We start from the raw sequence: 17,405 nt of genomic DNA on the forward strand, positions 1-17,405 counted from the left end.
TCAGGCTTACCGTTTCCACTGGTGTGCCCGGTGCGGCCAGCTGGTCACAGAGGTGATAAAAGAGAAGATAATCTTTGATTGCCTCTATGGCCTTGTAGGACCAGAGCGATGTCATGTCACTTCCGGTTCAGAGTAAAAGTAAAAAAAACTTTTTTTATTTTTTAAAGCAAATGATCACATTTTTTTATTTTTTTATTTGATCTTTTGACTTTAAAGATAAAGGAGAGATTTTTTTGACCCCAAATCTCTCCATAAAGAGGACCTGTCATCCTTATTTCTATTACAATGGATGTTTACATAACATGCAATAGGAAAAAAAAGTTATAAAAAAATAAAAATAAGAAATAAATGTTTAAAGGGGCCCTATCCCTCCATATGTAGATCTCGCTCATGTAAACGGTGTTCACACGACACATGTGAAGAATCGAACGTTAGAGCGAGAGCAATAATTGTAGTGCTAGACCTCCTCTGTAACTCTAAACTGGTAACATGTAGACATTTTAAAGCATCGCCTATAAGATTTTTAAGTACCGTCGTTTGTTGTCATTCCGCGAGCAAACACAATTTTAAAGCATGACATGTTAGATATCTATTTAATTAGCGTAACATCATCTTCCACATTTTACAAAATAATTTAGGTTTATATTGTGTTTTTTTTTTATTAACTAAAGTGTATTGTTTCCAAAAAATACCATATGGCATAAAAAATTGCAATGGTCGCCATTTTATTCCCTAGGGTGTCTGCTAACAAAAATGATATACAGTATAATTTTATAGCAAAAAAATACTGATTCAAACCTGCAAACAAAAAGTGCCAGAAATAGCCTGGTCTTCAAGTGGTTGTGGAAGGAGATAGTCCAGCTTCAAGAACTATGGGCCAGATTCACAGAAGAAATACGCCGGAGTATCTACTGATACTCCGGCGTATTTTTAAATTTGCTGCGTCGTATCTTAATTTGTGATTCACAAACAAGATACGACGGCATTTGGCTAAGATCCGACAGGCTTATGGCTTCGTACGCCTTCGGATCTTAGGCTGCAATACTTTGGCCGCCGCTGGGTGGAGTTTGCGTTGTTTTCCAGCGTCGGGTATGCAAATTAGCTTTTACGGCGATCCACGAAGGTACGCGCGTGCGTTAAGACACGTTCGGAGCCGTAGTGTAATGGAGGTGGAGGACAGACATGACAGGGTGCAGGGAACAGGCGGAGGAGAAGAGGTTAAATTGGTGGGGGTGTTAGAGTTTCCTGAGAACTTACCCGATTGGAGTAGTTGGGAAGTAGGGAGGAGTTGCTGGATAGTGAGGAGAAGGTGGAGGAGGGGCATCAGGAGTCCGGGGGAAGAAGCCGAGAGAGAAAGTCCCACCTCCCCCCGAAATTCAGGAGGTAAGTGGTTGGCCAGTTGGTTTAAGTCAGCGGTGGGTTCCCCTTACGTTTTAGAAAGAGACGGATGGTTTCGGTAAAACGGTGGGGGGGACATAGTTTCAGGGATGGAGTCCTCCTTGGTGGTCTGGTGTCAGTCTGGACCACCGGGACAGAAGTGGGTGGGTCTGTGGTCAGCTAGGGTCCTCGAGGCGGTGGTTGCGACTGGGGACATGTTGCTAGCTACGATGGTACCACAGGCCCAAAAGAGTGATCAGGGGTTGTCAGGGGGTCTGACAACCAAGGTGTGGAAAATGTTGAATAAAATATTATTATGTTAAATATTTAAGTTTGGGAGATATATATATATATATATATATATACACGTTTTATATATATATTCAGTTATTTGTATTTTTGTTAATAAAGGCCTAACAGGCCATTTTAATCCAGCAGGTGTCAGTGTGGTTATTGGGAAGGTTGCAAAGGTAAGGGGCAGATACTTGTCTTGTTTGGTGCAGTAGGATATCCGGCTGCCCTATTCATGTCGTCGCAAGTCGTTTTTTCCCGTCGCAAAGTTAAGCCAGCTTTTTCATGGCTTAACTTTACACCAGCCATGTTAAAGTATGGCCGTCGTTCCCACGTCGAATTTTAATTTTTTTTTTGGCGTAAGTACGTTACGCACGTCGCCATTCACAAATACGTCGGGGCGCCGTAATTTCGCACAAAGCATGACGGGAAATTCCCAAACGGAGCATGCGCAGAACGTTCGGCGCGGGAACGCGCCTAATTTAAATGGTACACGCCCCATTTGAATTAGGCGGGCTTGCGCCAAACGGCTTTACGCTACGCCGCCGAAAGTTTACACGCAAGTGCTTGGTGAATCAGGCACTTGCGCTGAAAACTTGTGGTGGCGTAACGTAAAGACGATACGTTACGCCGCCGCATTTGTACCTGAATCTGGCCCTATGGGTTCAGGATTCTTGCCAACTTTTGCCCTTGTGTAGGAAACCTACTATGTTAAAAAAAAAAGATTAAAAAGTGGAGCTTTCCTGTATGTTGTGATTCTATGATCCACCAAACCACAAAACTCTGTTCTTGTTTTTGGAGAAACGTTGTTGGTAGGTTAAGGTTACCAGATTTTTAAAATGAAATCCGGGGACATTAGTAATGACGGCAATCAGCGACTCTCTGCTCATCGCCGCCCGCCTCACAGCCTGTCAAGACTTACTCTTCGGGCCCCGGCTACTACTGGGTGGGGGGCAGAGGAAGATCCCTCCACCAGGGAAGGCAAGGAGATAAGCAGGCAGGCGGCTTGCTGGGACTTGAGCCAAGGCAGAAGAACATGCGCGTGGAGCTGAACGGGCATGCACCTGAAACTGAAGAAATATTCTCTCCGCTCCGACCAGCACATAATCATCAGAAAGAGGCACAGATAATGGGAAAAAAATACACCCCCCTAAGCTAGTAGGAGCGGGGGGGGGGGGGGTTGTAATTCAGATTTTTTTTTATTCTGCACTGAATGTCTTTGAAATTGCCCCAGCCCCTGTTTAAATCCAATCCGGGGACAGACTTGGTCTGGGAACAGTGTCCTCAATCCGGGGACTGTCCCCTGAAACCGGGGATGTCTGGTCAGCCTAGGTAGGTGGGTCCATTCAGTCCTCTTGTTGTACTTGGGAAGCAATGGCCAGCGATATGCCGATCCCCACAGCTACAGTACAGTAAGAAGGGCCAGCAGAGGGTTAATGGTGGATGGTGTTCCAGATTACTACCATCTGTCTGCCTTGGAGTAAAATGCATTACAGGCACCCAGAGAGAGCAGATGATTGCATAAAACCAGCAAAAACAAAATATTCACACAGAGAGAGTGTGAGAAACAGAACCCAATAATGTCAGGGGATGGGGAGAGTGAGCTCACACAAATCCATTCTGTATTGTTTGACAATGGTATCAATCTACCATCATTCAGCATTCTATAATTTACTGGATATTGAGGTGGGCTGTAGGCGGGACATCTACCTCTGGAAGTTTTTCCTTTGGAAGGTATTTTTTTGACACAGTGTGCATTTTTCTTTTTGCAAAGAGGTAAAACATATTAAGACAAAAGAAGAACATAAAAGAGGAAATGAAAGTCACATGTATCTACAAAATCAGATTAGAATAGGTTCTCCTCCTGGGACACCATATCACTGATAGAAATGTTCATTCCAGATGTATCATAAAAATTCTTGGAAAAAATCTGAAGGAGGAGAAGGATATCACAGCTACTCTGAGACTCAAAAATGTAATATATTGCATTAATTTTCAGGCTTTTTTCCCTTTTTTTTCTCTTGATAATCCTGCCAGTAACACATTTTGTGTCCTAGGGTAACAATGCTTGCTCACCCTGCTGTATTTATGGAGTAGCAGCGTTACTACTCTCAGACAGGACTACAGAACTCTGCCACCTCTCCTCATCTCTTTAATATGGGGTAAGGCGTTTCATATTCCCCAGAGAGAAGTGAGAACAATGCTAACTGGTACTGGCAGAGCACAGAAAGTTATCAGATTTCTGAAATGATCAAAAGCATTTTTTTGCACACAGGTGTAATGCCCTGAACACACAATCGGATTTCTGATGAAATCAAATCCGATGGATTTTTTCGTCGGATATCCGATGAAGCCGACAGTCTTGCATATACACTATGGGCCAGATTCACGTAGCCCGGGCGCAGCGTAACGTAATCGATTTAGGTTACACCGACGCAAATTTTCTGGCTAAGTGCCCGATCCACAAAGCACTTACCTGGAAATTTGCGGGGTTGTATCCTAAATCCGTCCGGCGCAAGGCGGGCCAATTCAAATGGGGCAGGTACCATTTAAATTAGGCGCGCTCCCACGCCGGACGTACTGCACATGCTCCCGACGCAAATTTCCCGACGTGCTTTGCGCGAAATTACGACGCGCCGACGTTTTGTGAATCGCGACGTGAAAAAAAGACTTGCGCCGGAAAAAAAAAAAATCAAAAGCGATGCGGGAAAGACGGGTATACTTTTACATGGTGTACTAATTTTACACTTTGTAAAAGGTGCCCTATCTTTGCGACGGCAAACTAACACTTGCGGCGACGTAACGACAGGAAAAAGTTTCGTGGATCGACGTAACTGCTAATTTGCATACCCGACGCTGGTTTATGGCGCAAACTTCCCCCAGCGGCGGCCGCGGTACTGCATCCTAAGATCCGACAGTGTAAAACTATTACACCTGTCGGATCTTAGGGATATCTATGCGTAACTGATTCTATGAATCAGTCGCATAGATAGAAACAGGGATACGACGGCGTATCAGCAGATACGCCGTCGTATCCCTTTTTTTGAATCTGGCCCTATCAGACTAGATAGAAACAGGGATACGACGGCGTATCAGCAGATACGCCGTCGTATCCCTTTTGTGAATCTGGCCCTATCAGACTAAATTCCGACCGTGCCAAAGCGCTATGACGAGCCGAAAAAAATAAAGTTCAATGCTTCCGAGCATGCGTCGACTTGATTCTGAGCATGCATGGATTTTTCTCCGATGGAGTTCAACACAGACGATCCGAATTTCTTAGGCCCCATACACACGAGAGAATTTATCCGCGAATACGGTCCAGCGGACCGTTTCCACGGATAAATCCTCTCGAGGATTTCCGCGGATTTCTATGCGATGGAGTGTACACACCATCGCATTGAAATCCGCGCCGAAATCCTCTGGCGATGACGTGTCGCGCCGTCGCCGCGATTATGACGCGGCGACGTGCGCGACGCTGTCATATAAGGAATTCCACGCATGCGTCGAATCATTACGACGCATGCGGGGGATCCCTTCGGACGGATGGATCCGGTGAGTCTATACAGACCAGCGGATCCATCCGTTGGGATGGATTCCAGCAGATGGATATGTTCTGCATGTCAGCAAATATTCGATCTGCTGGAATCCATCCCAGGGGAGAAATATCCGCGGAAACAGATCCGCTGGCGTGTACACACCATAGGATCTATCCGCTGAAACCCATCTGCTGGGATTTTTCAGCGGATGGATTCTATGGTGTGTACGGGGCCTTATCGTTTTTTTATCCATAGGAAAAAAAATTGTTCCATTTTGTTCTATTTTTTTACACCGATGGAAAAGAGTCTTTTTTTATCGGACAAACCGATTGTGTGTACACGGCTTAACACTTTCAAATGGTAAATTTGCCAGACCAAAATAAATTCATTTTTAGGATTTATTTGCATCTAAAGCAGAACTGTCTATATCAGCCATTTTCAACCAGGTTCCGTTCCTATTGACTAGGGTTGTCCCGATACCACTTTTTTAGGACCGAGTACAAGTACCGATACTTTTTTTCAAGTAGTCGCCGATACCGAATACCGATACTTTTTTTAAATGTGTCCCCAAATGCAGCCATGTCCCCCACATATGCAGCCATGTCCCCCCAGCCATGTCCCCCACATATGCAGCCATGTCCCCCTAGCCATGTCCCTCACATATGCAGCCATGTCCCTCTAGCCATGTCCCTCACATATGCAGCCATGTCCCTCTAGCCATGTCCCTCACATATGCAGCCATGTCCCTCCAGCCATGTCCCTCCAGCCATGTCCCTCCGGCGGCAGCGGGGGGGGGGGGGAAGTATTCTATTTAGGTATCGGGGGTATTTGCGCGAGTACGAGTACTCCCGCAAATACTCGGTATCGGTCCCGATACTGGTATCGGTATCGGGACAACCCTACTATTGACCCCTGATGAATTGGTTTTAGTAAGGGTTCCTCAAAGACCTGAAAATTATTTTTGGGGTTCCTCTAGGGTAGGGTGACCAGACATCCCCAATTTCCGGGGACAGTCCCCAGATTGAGGACACTGTCCCTGGATCAAGTCTGACCCCGGTTTTGTCCCCGGATTGGATTTGAAAAGGGGCTGGGGCAATTTCAAAGACAGTCAGTGCAGAATAAAAAAAAAAAATCTGAATTACACACCCCCACTCTACGTTTTGCCCTGCGCCCCTGCAAATTTACTGCGCTGCCCTTGATTCACGGAGCAGCAGCCCTGTAAATTGCGTGGGCGAGCCGGCAAAATGCCCGGCGTAAGCGCGCGCAATTTAAATGATCCCGTAGGGGGCGGGAATCATTTAAATTAGGCGTGTTCCCGCGCCGAGCGTAGAACGCATGCTCCGTCGGGAAACTTTCCCGACGTGCATTGCGGCAAATGACGTCGCAAGGACATCATTTGCTTCAAAGTCAACGTGAATGACGTCCAGCGCCATTCACGATTCACTTACGCAAACTACGTAACTTTCAAATTTTGCGAAACGCGGGAACGACGGGTATACGTCAGGGCTCGCGCAACGTTGTGAATCGGCGTTAGTATGCAATTTGCATACTATACGCTGAGCACAACGGGAACGCCACCTAGCGGCCATCGCAAGAATGCAGCCTAAGATATGCGGGCAAAAGAGCCTTATGCCGCGCATATCTTAGGCTGCAGTCGGCGTAACGAGGTTCCTGAATCAGGAGCATTCGTTGCGCCGGGGCAAGTAAGCAATTGCGCTGTGTAACTTATGGTTACACAGGCGCAATTGCTTCTTGAATCCAGGCCATTGACTATTTGTATTCCGTATGCTGCTAGCATTAGTAAATATATAAGAAAGTGTATCATTACCACTTGCAGATCAGGCCTTTTTTGGCACTTTTTGTTTAGATGTAACATTCAGTTTTTTGAGCTAGAACCCCAAACTGCCATTTTGACGCCCATATCAGACAGAAGCTTGTGTACGCTATTGTAGTTTCATTCCACTTTTTTGTCTGTACAAGGCTGTCACACATAAAAACGTAACATGTTACGGGAAGGGTACAGGGGAAACTCTGAGTCACGTCCTTGTTTTTCATTTTAATAACCTTAATTTCATTATGTTCAGATCTTGCCTTGGATTGTTTTTCCTTTTCTTCATTTAGGAAATAGTTTGATTCTGCGCGCCAGGGTCAATGCCGCATTTTATCAGATACAGTATGATGTCAGTTGGACACATGGAAAGCGTGTATAGGATAGTCTCCACTGCTGTCTATTGTACTCAAACAGCTTTGATACCCACCGCTGTTTGAATATCTGAACATTGAATGCATCTGATAGTAAGGATGAGCTCAGGCGCGTTCGCAAGTTCACGTGTTCACACCCGCCAGGAAGCCGACACTCTGCAGCGCTAACCTTGCTACTTTGAAATCGCGCTACTTCAAGTGAAGTAGCGCAATATAAGTAAGATGTAGAGCAGGCACTGTTACATTAAAGTGTCCAATTGCATCAATGTCCCTAAAAATGTTGGGATTAGAAAGGATTCCCAGATCGGGATAATGTATGGGACTTTGGCGATGCAGGGGGAAAAAATATGTAGCGCTACCCCCGCAGGAACCGCTGGATAGAACAGGGATGGCGTGTTACCTTTGTGAGCGTCTAGGGGTATGATGAGGATGATGATGATGAGAGCAATAATAGAATGTCCAAACAGCAAGGTGTCGTTTTCTGTGCTTTTATTCTCAGGGCCGATCCTAGGGTCACAGGCGCCTGGGTGCAGAAATATCTCTAGCGCCCCCACATGGGCGTCATCATTCTACTAACTCCTCCCCTTTACAAATGTTTCTATGGCAATGACTCAACCACAGAGATGCTCCCTCACAAAGTCTTCATTAATCTGGGATCCTTACATGATCTCTTAACAATAAACAAAATACAGGAAGAGAAGCAGAGTACTTTATTGGGACCTGGAGGGGGGCCTCTGTGATGGACACAGAGAGGGCTTCTGTTAGAGAGTCTGTTAGATGTTTGGCGCCCCCACCTCTGCAGGCGCCTAGGTGCAATGCACCCTGTAATTATTCTTGCCCAACACGGCAAACAGTGAACTTGAGGTAGATAGAGAAAGATGGGTAAAGAGGAGAAGTTGCAGATTCAGGCTTGGATAGAACAGAAGCAGTCCTGCTTCAAATAACACTTTCACTTTCGTCGCCCCTCAGCCGAGGGGGTATAGTGTACCTGGACAGGCCTCTCACACCGACCTGGCAGCCAGAGTATCACTCGGAACCTTGAGAAGGAACAAGTCTCTGCCACAGACTTGGCTGAAATGAGGATAGAAGTGGAACCTCTGCCACAGGCCCTTTTTTCTGGAACTTAGATAATAAAGCGAATCCTTCTCAGTAATGTAATTTGCCTGAATCTCCCTCAGATAGTCTCTCAAATGGTCACCGACTGACAGGTTGCCATACAAACAAACTGTCAATGTCCGGTCACCTCGATGGATTGTCTAGGCCCTTTTGCATTACCTGCCTCCGGGCTCTCCTCAGACTGACTCCCCACTGAACAGCACAACTCGCTTGGGGTCTTCTTCAGGAATTTGGGGACCCAGTAGATGACTGGGGCCCCGCCACAGCTTCAGTTGCTCCGGGCCATCATGGTCCCAGAAACAAGGACACCGCGTAGCACGTGCGCCCCGGCCTGGTAGGCCATATCGTGATGTGCGCACTCCCTGAAGGTGGGTGCCGCACCCAGAACCAGAACAGAACCACTGCCCAAAATGGTGTCTGCCCTAGAAGTACCCTCCCCCAGCATGCCCCGCGAGGGAGAAACTCCTCTGATTGGCTGCTGGCAAGAGGCGCTTCAGACTGAACGCCACTGGTGCCACCTTTCCCCCAGAGATGGAAAGATATCTCTGGAACACAGAATGAACTGGCAATACAGCCCAGCTAGAGCCGAGGCCTAATTTACATGAATTAGCTGGATGAGAGTAAACTAACTCTCTCATCCCCCTCTAAATTTAAGATAGCACCTGGACTGAAAGTACACAGGCGCTACACATATGACATAACAATGTGGAATGAATGGATAGCAAAGATTTTTGTCAAACCCACAGCACATGAGTCAAACAGATAGATAATTTGATTTTTTTGTAATACATATCATCGTAGAAAACATTTGAACATTCTCTAAAAACAGTGGCCCAGATTCAGGTAGGGGCGCGCACTGATACGGCAGCGCAGCATATCGTTTTTACGCTACGCCTCAGTAAATTACTGGAGCTACGCTGCATTCACGAAGCATTTGCTCCGTAATTTGCGACAGCGTTTCGTAAAAGGGGCCGGCGTAAGCGCGCGTAATGGGCGTAAGGGCGTGGATCATTTAAATTAGGCGCGTTCCCGCGCCGAACGTACTGCGCATGCTCCGTCGGGAAAATTTCCCGACGTGCATTGCGGTAAATGACGTCGCAAGGATGTCATTGGCTTCGACGTGAACGTAAATGGCGTCCAGCGCCATTCACGAACGAGTTACGCAAACGCAAAATTTGAAAATCGCGACGCGGGAACGACGTCCATACTTACCATTGGCTGCTCCTCCTAATAGCAGGAGCAGCCTTACGGCGAAAACGACCTACGCAAACGACGTAAAAAACGAGCGCTGGCCGCGCGTACGTTTGTGAATCGGCGTAAGTATGCAATTTGCATACTCTACGCTGACAACTACGTGTGCGCCACCTAGCGGCCAGCGTCAGAATGCACCCTAATATACGACGGCATAAGAGACATATGCCAGTCGTATCTTAGGCTACAGTCGGCGTATCTAGCTTTCTGAATACAGAAAGTAGATACGCCGGCGCTACTTAGCAATTACGCTGCGTATCTATGGATACGCAGGCGTAATTGCTTTCTGAATCTACCCCAGTCATAGAAAAAGTGCTACTTGCGCAAAAATGTGCAACAAGACTTCTGCAAGACACCCGTGCTTTTGGTTCTAGCAAATTGGTAGAGAGCTCTACAGGGTGCATCCTCATCCCCGGACGGTTGGTGACACAGATGTAATTGGGATATCTGCATGCAGGGAGGTTGAACCAGCTACGGAGGAAATAAGCGCATCACTTCAAGAGTTCTGATTGACCAGAACTTGGCATCTTATACTTGCACCATGCGCTGCATAAGCGTTTGATTAGTGATTACGCATATACTCCACCCCTGTTCTCTGCATCTACCTACAAAGGCATTAGTTCATACACAAGTCTGCATATAGGATGTCACCCTCCTAGTCCACACCTGGTGCATGTTAGACATATCCTGCGAGACAGGGTCTATCTGCCCAGTGGGGATTTTTTCCATTGTGTTACTTGGGTAACTCTCCGGTTCAGTTATTAAGATCACCACTTACCCGTGTGTTCCTGAAGAAGCCCCGATTTAGGGCGAAACATGTAGAGCCAATAGCACGGGATGCGCTCATCTTTCTGAATCTGGCCCCATGTATATAAAATTGGGTATTCGGAATATGTGGGTACCATGTCTAGATTATTGAGGAAAGTGTGGAAACCATGTATATACCATTGGGGAATATGTGGGCACCATGTACAGTATATAATATTGGGGAATATATAGGTACCATGTATATAATATTGGGAATATGTGAGTACCATGTCTGTAATATTGGGGAATTTGTGAGCACCGTGTATATACGGTAATATTGGGAATATGTGGGCACCGTGTATATAATATTGGAGAATATATAGGTACCATGTATATAATATTGGGAATATGTGGGCATCATGTATAAATTATTGGGAACATGAGGGCAACATGTATATACAGTAATATTGGGGAATATGTGGGTATCGTGTCTATAATACTGGGGAATTTGTGGGCATCATGTATATAATATTGGATATATGTGGACACTATGTATTTAATATTGGGGAATATGTGGGTATCATGTATATAATATTGAAGAATATGTGGGTACCATATCTTTAATATTGGGGAATTTGTGAGCACCATGTATATAATATTGGGGAATATGTGGGCACCATGTCTATAATATTGGGGAAAGTGTAGGAACCATGTATATACCATTGGGGAAAATGTGGGCACCATGTACAGTATATAATATTTAGGAATATATAGGTACCATGTATATAATATTGGGATTATGTGGGCATCATGTATATAGAATTGGGAACATGTGAGCACCATGGATATACAGTAATATTGGGGAATATGTGAGTACCATGTGTATAATACTGGGGAATTTGTGGGAACCATGTACATAACTTCCACCTACGCCGACTTATGCCTTCGAAACCCAGCGCAGATTAGGCAGCATTGGCTTTGTGAATTCCATGCTTGCCTCTCTGCGCTGAGTCGGCGTAGCGTACAGGAGATACGCTACGGTGGCATAAATGTGCGCCGCTGTCTGTGAATCCGGGCAATCGTATATAAATATGTTTGTAAGTTTGGAGCTAGGTAGATTTAAGGATGTGACAACTTGCGTGCTATGTTTATGTTATATTTTATTTATTTTTCGAATACAAATACGTTTCCTTTTATGTCCTGCTCTTGATCTTTCAGTTTTTAATAAACAATATCTTTCACTCCGTTGTTGGAAGGTTATTTTCTGGTTCCAAAAAGTCTCTGTTTGCTTAATTTGCTTACTGCATCCAGACTCCATTCTGAATTAGTTTAGGTTGTAGTACTTAGCATTGTTTGCTGATAAACTGAGTTTAATCTGTGTTTGGATGTCTGCCAACATGTATTGATGTACAGAACTCGGGAACGCAAGGAAGAATGTGCCCGAGTCATTTTATGTAAACGACCCTCTAGGCAAGTAAGCGTATAGAAACAATACCCAAGTGCAGCCAAAAACCTTTTTTTTTTTAGTTCTGGGATGGAATGGGGAAGGGCTAGCTCCTCTGCTGGGCTCTTTGTGCTGTTTGTTTGTGTTGTATTCCACCCTGATTCCAAGTGTATGTTTAGACCAATCCTTTTTTTAGTTTTGGATAGAATGGGGAAGTGGTATACCCTCTGTCAAGTTTTTATGTCCGTCTGTATCGCTGCTGGAGAGACCCAGCCTTGTATTTGTACTGGTGACCATTATCACTGAGACATACAAAAATTATAGAGTTGTCTCCAGAACAAGAGGTCCAATGGTAACACATGTTTTGAGGACAACTGTCTAATGCCACGTACACACGATCGAAAAATTGCGATAAGAAAACCGTGGATTTTCCCTGACAGAATGTTGGCTCAAACTTGTGTTGCATACACATGGTCACACAAATCTTGTCGGAAATTCTGACCGTCAAGAACTCAGTGACGTACAAGACATACAACGAGCCAAGATCAATTAAGTTCAATAGGCAGTTCGGCTCTTCTGCTTGACTCTCTGCAATTCGTGTTTTTTTGTGCGTTGGAATTGCATACAGACGAGCGGATTTTGTAATAGGAACTTTTTCCATCGGAAAAATAGAGAACCTGCTCTCAATCTTTTGTTGGAGAAAATTCTGACAGCAAAAGTCCGATGGAGCATACACACGGTCGGAATTTCCGACCAAAAACTCACATCTGACTTTTCTTGTCGGAATTTCAATCGTGTGTACGCGGCATTAGAGGGTTATTCCATCTACCTTTACTCTGAATTCCTGTTATAGACAGGATGTGATGGGAAGTCTCCCCAATGGGACATACATAACAAAAAATAAACCAACATGGGTTTAATTCTTCCCTACACTATCCAAACCAAAAAAAAAAATGTTGACTATACAAATACTTCTAGGTGACTTTAGGCATTGATGCAACATGTGTGCTAGAAGAGGGTCACTGGGATAGGAACTTGTGCCAGATCTCCCGGATTTTGGAGACCCGGTACCGACCAGCCTTAAGTCCCCTGGACCCTAAACTTGGCCCCACTCTTCCTCTACAAGTGTGCAAAGTTTGTTGTCTGGGGTACCTACGGCCAGGGAGCACCGATTTCTCAAATTCAGGCACCCCTTCCATAGACTCCCATGTCAAGCCTCGTACACACGACCGGTTTCCTCGGCAGAATCCATCAAGAAACTTGGTGGGAGAGCTTTTTTGCCGAGGAAACCGGTCGTGTGTACGTTTTTCATCGAGGAAACTGTCAAGGAACTCGACGAGCAAAAAAGAGAGCAAGTTCTCTTTTTCCTCGACGGAGTCTGAATTTGCTCGTCGTGTTCCTCGTCGGGCTGGTTTTCGACGAGAAACTTGAGCGTGTGTATGCTAAGAAACCCGCGCTTGCTCAGAATAAAGTATGAGACGGGAGTTAAAGGAGCATTTGTAATGGAGATAACACATTTTTTAAGCTGTAACAGACTGAAAAGTGCAAATCGTCTCTTAACAAACTTTTACTTAACACGCAAACACATGAAATTAGCAAAACCAGCCCGAAGAGTTGTGCCAGTGGAATCGAACTTCCCCTGCCGTTGTATGTGTTGTATGTCACCGCGTTTGAGAACGAGGAGATTTTGTCTTGACAGTGTGTACGCAAAGCAAGCTTGTTCCTCGACAAGCCTAACAAAGAACTCGTCGAGGAAAATGATGTGTCTTTTCCGATGAGTTCCTCGGTCGTGTGTACGAGGCCAGTCTAGACATGGGCACAGTGAGGCATGCACATGGACACAGTGAGGCATGCAGATGGACACCCTAGGTTTATACTCAAGTCAATACATTTTCCCATTTTCCCATTTTTTGTGGTAAACTTAGGTGCCTCGGCTTATATTCAGGTCGGCTTATACTCGAGTATATACGGTAAGTGTTCTTTTATTAAAAGACAGCAGCTACAGTATTTTTCTGGGTGGAGACTGAAGCCTTAAAGGGGTTGTAAACCTTTGTGTTGTTTCACCTTAATGCATCCTATGCATCCATATTTTTCCAATGGCTGACCAAAGTATATGACATACAACAAATGATGTACCTAACACTTTCCCTGTAAAAGCTAAAATATAAAAAAAAAAACATGTAATACTTACCTGCTCTTTGTAATGGTATTGCACAGAGCGGTCTGAAACACATTAGGCTTCTTCTCTTCTGTGTGTGCCACCATTGCAAATCGCTTGCTATGGGAGTGCATGTGCAGGCTCAATCCTGAGCCAGGCTGTGTGTTTCTATAGACACACACAGCTTGGCTCAGCCCAACCCCCTGCTCTCTGCTCACTGGACTTGACTGACAGCAGCCAATGGCTCCCACTGCTGCCTTTGTGTCCCGTGAGGAAAGAGACACTGGATTGAGAGAGGTGAGGGGGCAGACATTTTTTTATCTGAATACAGGGAATGTATTAAGGTAAAGAATGTCTTGCCTTTATGAACACTTTAAAGAGGAACTGCAGTCTGCTCTCATAATTTGTAATAAAAACATCTTTGCCATTCTGAAGCTTCCCTCCAACCACTTTGCATATTATTTTATATATACTGTGATTCTGTACTTGTCAAATATGATGCATAAATCTCTCTCCACTGAGTCTGGCTGCAACCATTTTAACTGTGGGTAGCGAAGCTGCTACCTGTTCACTTCCTGGATTTACACAGACACACAGAGGCACACACCTAGCTCTGCAGCTCTCATTGGCCCTCTTATGGCTCACCACCCTCCCTTCCTGGAAAACTCTCATGAGCATGAGAGAGAGAGAGAGAGCTGTGCATGATGTCATAAGTCTAGGCTAATGACCAAACAAGAAAAAGGAAGTGGGCTGTATCAGTGGCGTCGCTAGTGGGGTGCGGGCCGCACAAGGGTGGCACCTGCCAGAGGGGTGACACCTGTGGACAGCGCAGCGCTAACACTGCATAAGCGCATACCACTACACTGACCGGCTCTCACCGCGGACCGAACCAAAGCTGCCTCCCCCTGTTTACATCTACACAGGAGGGAGTCCGAGGAGGGACACACCACTGTGTTTTTGCTGCGCTGTATGAGGTCGATACGCAGTATTGTAATGTTGATGGACCTGTGCAGGGGGCGCGCTATGGGAGGAGGGTCTACTAGTACAGGTACTGAGGGGGTGTCTGTAATGAGGGAAGGGGTTCTGCACTGAGGGGGGACTGCACTGGAGAAGGGGGGTGTCTGAATTGGGGAAGGGGGATGTCTGCATGGACAGGAAATCTGCACTGGGGAAGGGGGGTGTCTGTACTAAGGGGGGGTCTGCACTGAGAGGGTGTCTGCGCTGGGGAAGAGGGGTGTCTGCACTGAGAGGGGGTCTGCACTGAGAGGGGGTCTGCACTGGGGAAGGGGGGTGTCTTCACTGAGGGGGTCTGCACTGAGAGGAGGTCTGCACTGGGGAAGGGGGGTGTCTTCACTGAGGGGGTCCTGCACTGTGGATGGGGGTGTCTGCACTGAGGGAGGTCTGCACTGAGGAAGAGGGTGTCTGCACTGGGGAAGGGGGTGTCTGCACTGAGGGGGGAGCCGACTTTACTGATGGAGGGGGTCTGTATGGAGGGGGGTGTATACTGATAGAGGGGGGTCTGCATTGATATCTGTACTGAGGGAGGGAGGGTCTATACTGAGGGAGAGGGGTCTGTACTTGGTGGGGGGGTCTATACTGAGAGAGGGGGGTCTGTGCTGAGGGAGGGAGGTCTGTACTGAGGGGGGACTATAGTTGGTGGAGGGGGAGTGACAACAATTTTTTTTCGCACCGGGTGACACCAACCCTAGTGACGCCACTGGGCTGTATAAGGTACTTACTGGCAGAATAAAAATATTTTACTATCCAAAGTTAAAACAACAAGGGCAGGAGATTTAATAGATCAAAAGATGAAAAAAAATACTGACGATCCACTTTAAGTGTAGGTTCACATCACAATGCACAAAAGCAAAATAAACACCACAATGCATGTATATAAAAAAATAAAAAAAACATGCACATGTTACATATGTTGTGGTGTTTATTTTTGCTTTTTTTGGACACAGAACTTTCTTTATACCTAACCCCTGCTGCGGCTAAATGCTACCAGCAATGCTTTTTGCATGGGTTGACCAATGCAGCCCAACCCATGTAGAATAGACAACTCTGCTGTCAAAGAGGATACAAACTTTTTTTTTCTTTCAGTTTTGTGGACATTTTGCAAAAAAAAAAAAAAGTAATGATCTTCCGTCCAGAGTCTGAAGGGTTAAACTTTCTCCTGCGTCACCAAGTTATTCTAACCTCCTCCCCCACTGCACTTAAACTTATTTTCCGGAAACTTCCCTGAGCCAGATGAGATGCATGCATGGCCCAGCGCCCAGCTGGATTCAAGCACTGCCAGTGAAAATTCTTGGAGTGGCTTATTACCGCGCAACTTGGGGGCAGGGAGCGGGAATAAAAAATCTCTAATAATCCATGGCTGCAGCCTTTCGCTGCCTAATAGGCCTTTTCCTTTTGCGGCGAGTGGAAGTCACTGACAGACGCTCCCTAAATGTAGGTGGAAACCTCCCTTAGACCTCATCCTTCTTTGTTCCAATGTGTACAGTACAGCACTGGATGCATTCTTCTAATATGCAAACACCAATGTGCACTAAAACAGGACGGCGCTAATCACAGCAGCGATACAAGCGGATCTTGTTGGTAACCCACCAATAGCCTTTCACCTGACAAGCTGGAACGTGAAGTTCTACTGTGTACTTTATTTACAGTATCATGAGGCCTATATGCTGAACTGAACTTGATGCTACTTGAAGCAGCATAAAAAGACCCTCTACCCTCTGTATGTTTTTTTTTTTTTTTTTTTACAAAACAAAGGTGCTTTATTGGTATCTCACAGGGTAAAATTCAGTATACAAAATGACATAAGACAATACATACATACATTATGTAGCGCCTGGCTACTTTCATAGCAGGTACTGCTGGAAATTTAGAGGGGGTCAGAGAGTTAGTTGTCTCTGACTATGTTTATTTAGGGCCTTTGCTCCAGCTCTGCCCATGGTTGCCCATGGTTGTTGTCAGGAGAACCTCACACCTCCAGAGAACAGGTGGCAGCAGTAGGATCAGGGTCGTGTAGATGCTTCTCCTCGGCAGCCAATCAGGGGGGTTGATCGCCTCGCTGTGCATGCTGGGAAAAGGTATTTGGGGGCAGACGCCATTGTGTTGGGTCGTCGTCCTTGCCGCCATCCGCCTGGGCAGTCTTCCCACCACCCCTGTGTGTGGCCCTCCTGGCCGGGGTGTGTGTTAGAGTGTTCCTGGACCACGTTGGTCAGGAGCTACTGGGTAGACTGGGTCTGCCATCTACAAGTGGTCCTGTGCTGTCCGTTCC

At 45.9% G+C, this 17,405-nt stretch overlaps 1 protein-coding gene across 2 annotated transcripts in view; it reads right to left on the minus strand.

Annotated features, from left to right (window-relative positions):
- Window positions 1–17,405, minus strand: part of LOC120914093 (discoidin domain-containing receptor 2-like) — a 197,087-nt gene that overhangs the window by 77,515 nt on the left and 102,167 nt on the right. The window lies entirely within an intron of this gene.

Source organism: Rana temporaria, chromosome 9 (assembly GCF_905171775.1).
Source record: "Rana temporaria chromosome 9, aRanTem1.1, whole genome shotgun sequence".
In the NCBI taxonomy this organism is placed as follows: Eukaryota; Metazoa; Chordata; class Amphibia; order Anura; family Ranidae; genus Rana; species Rana temporaria.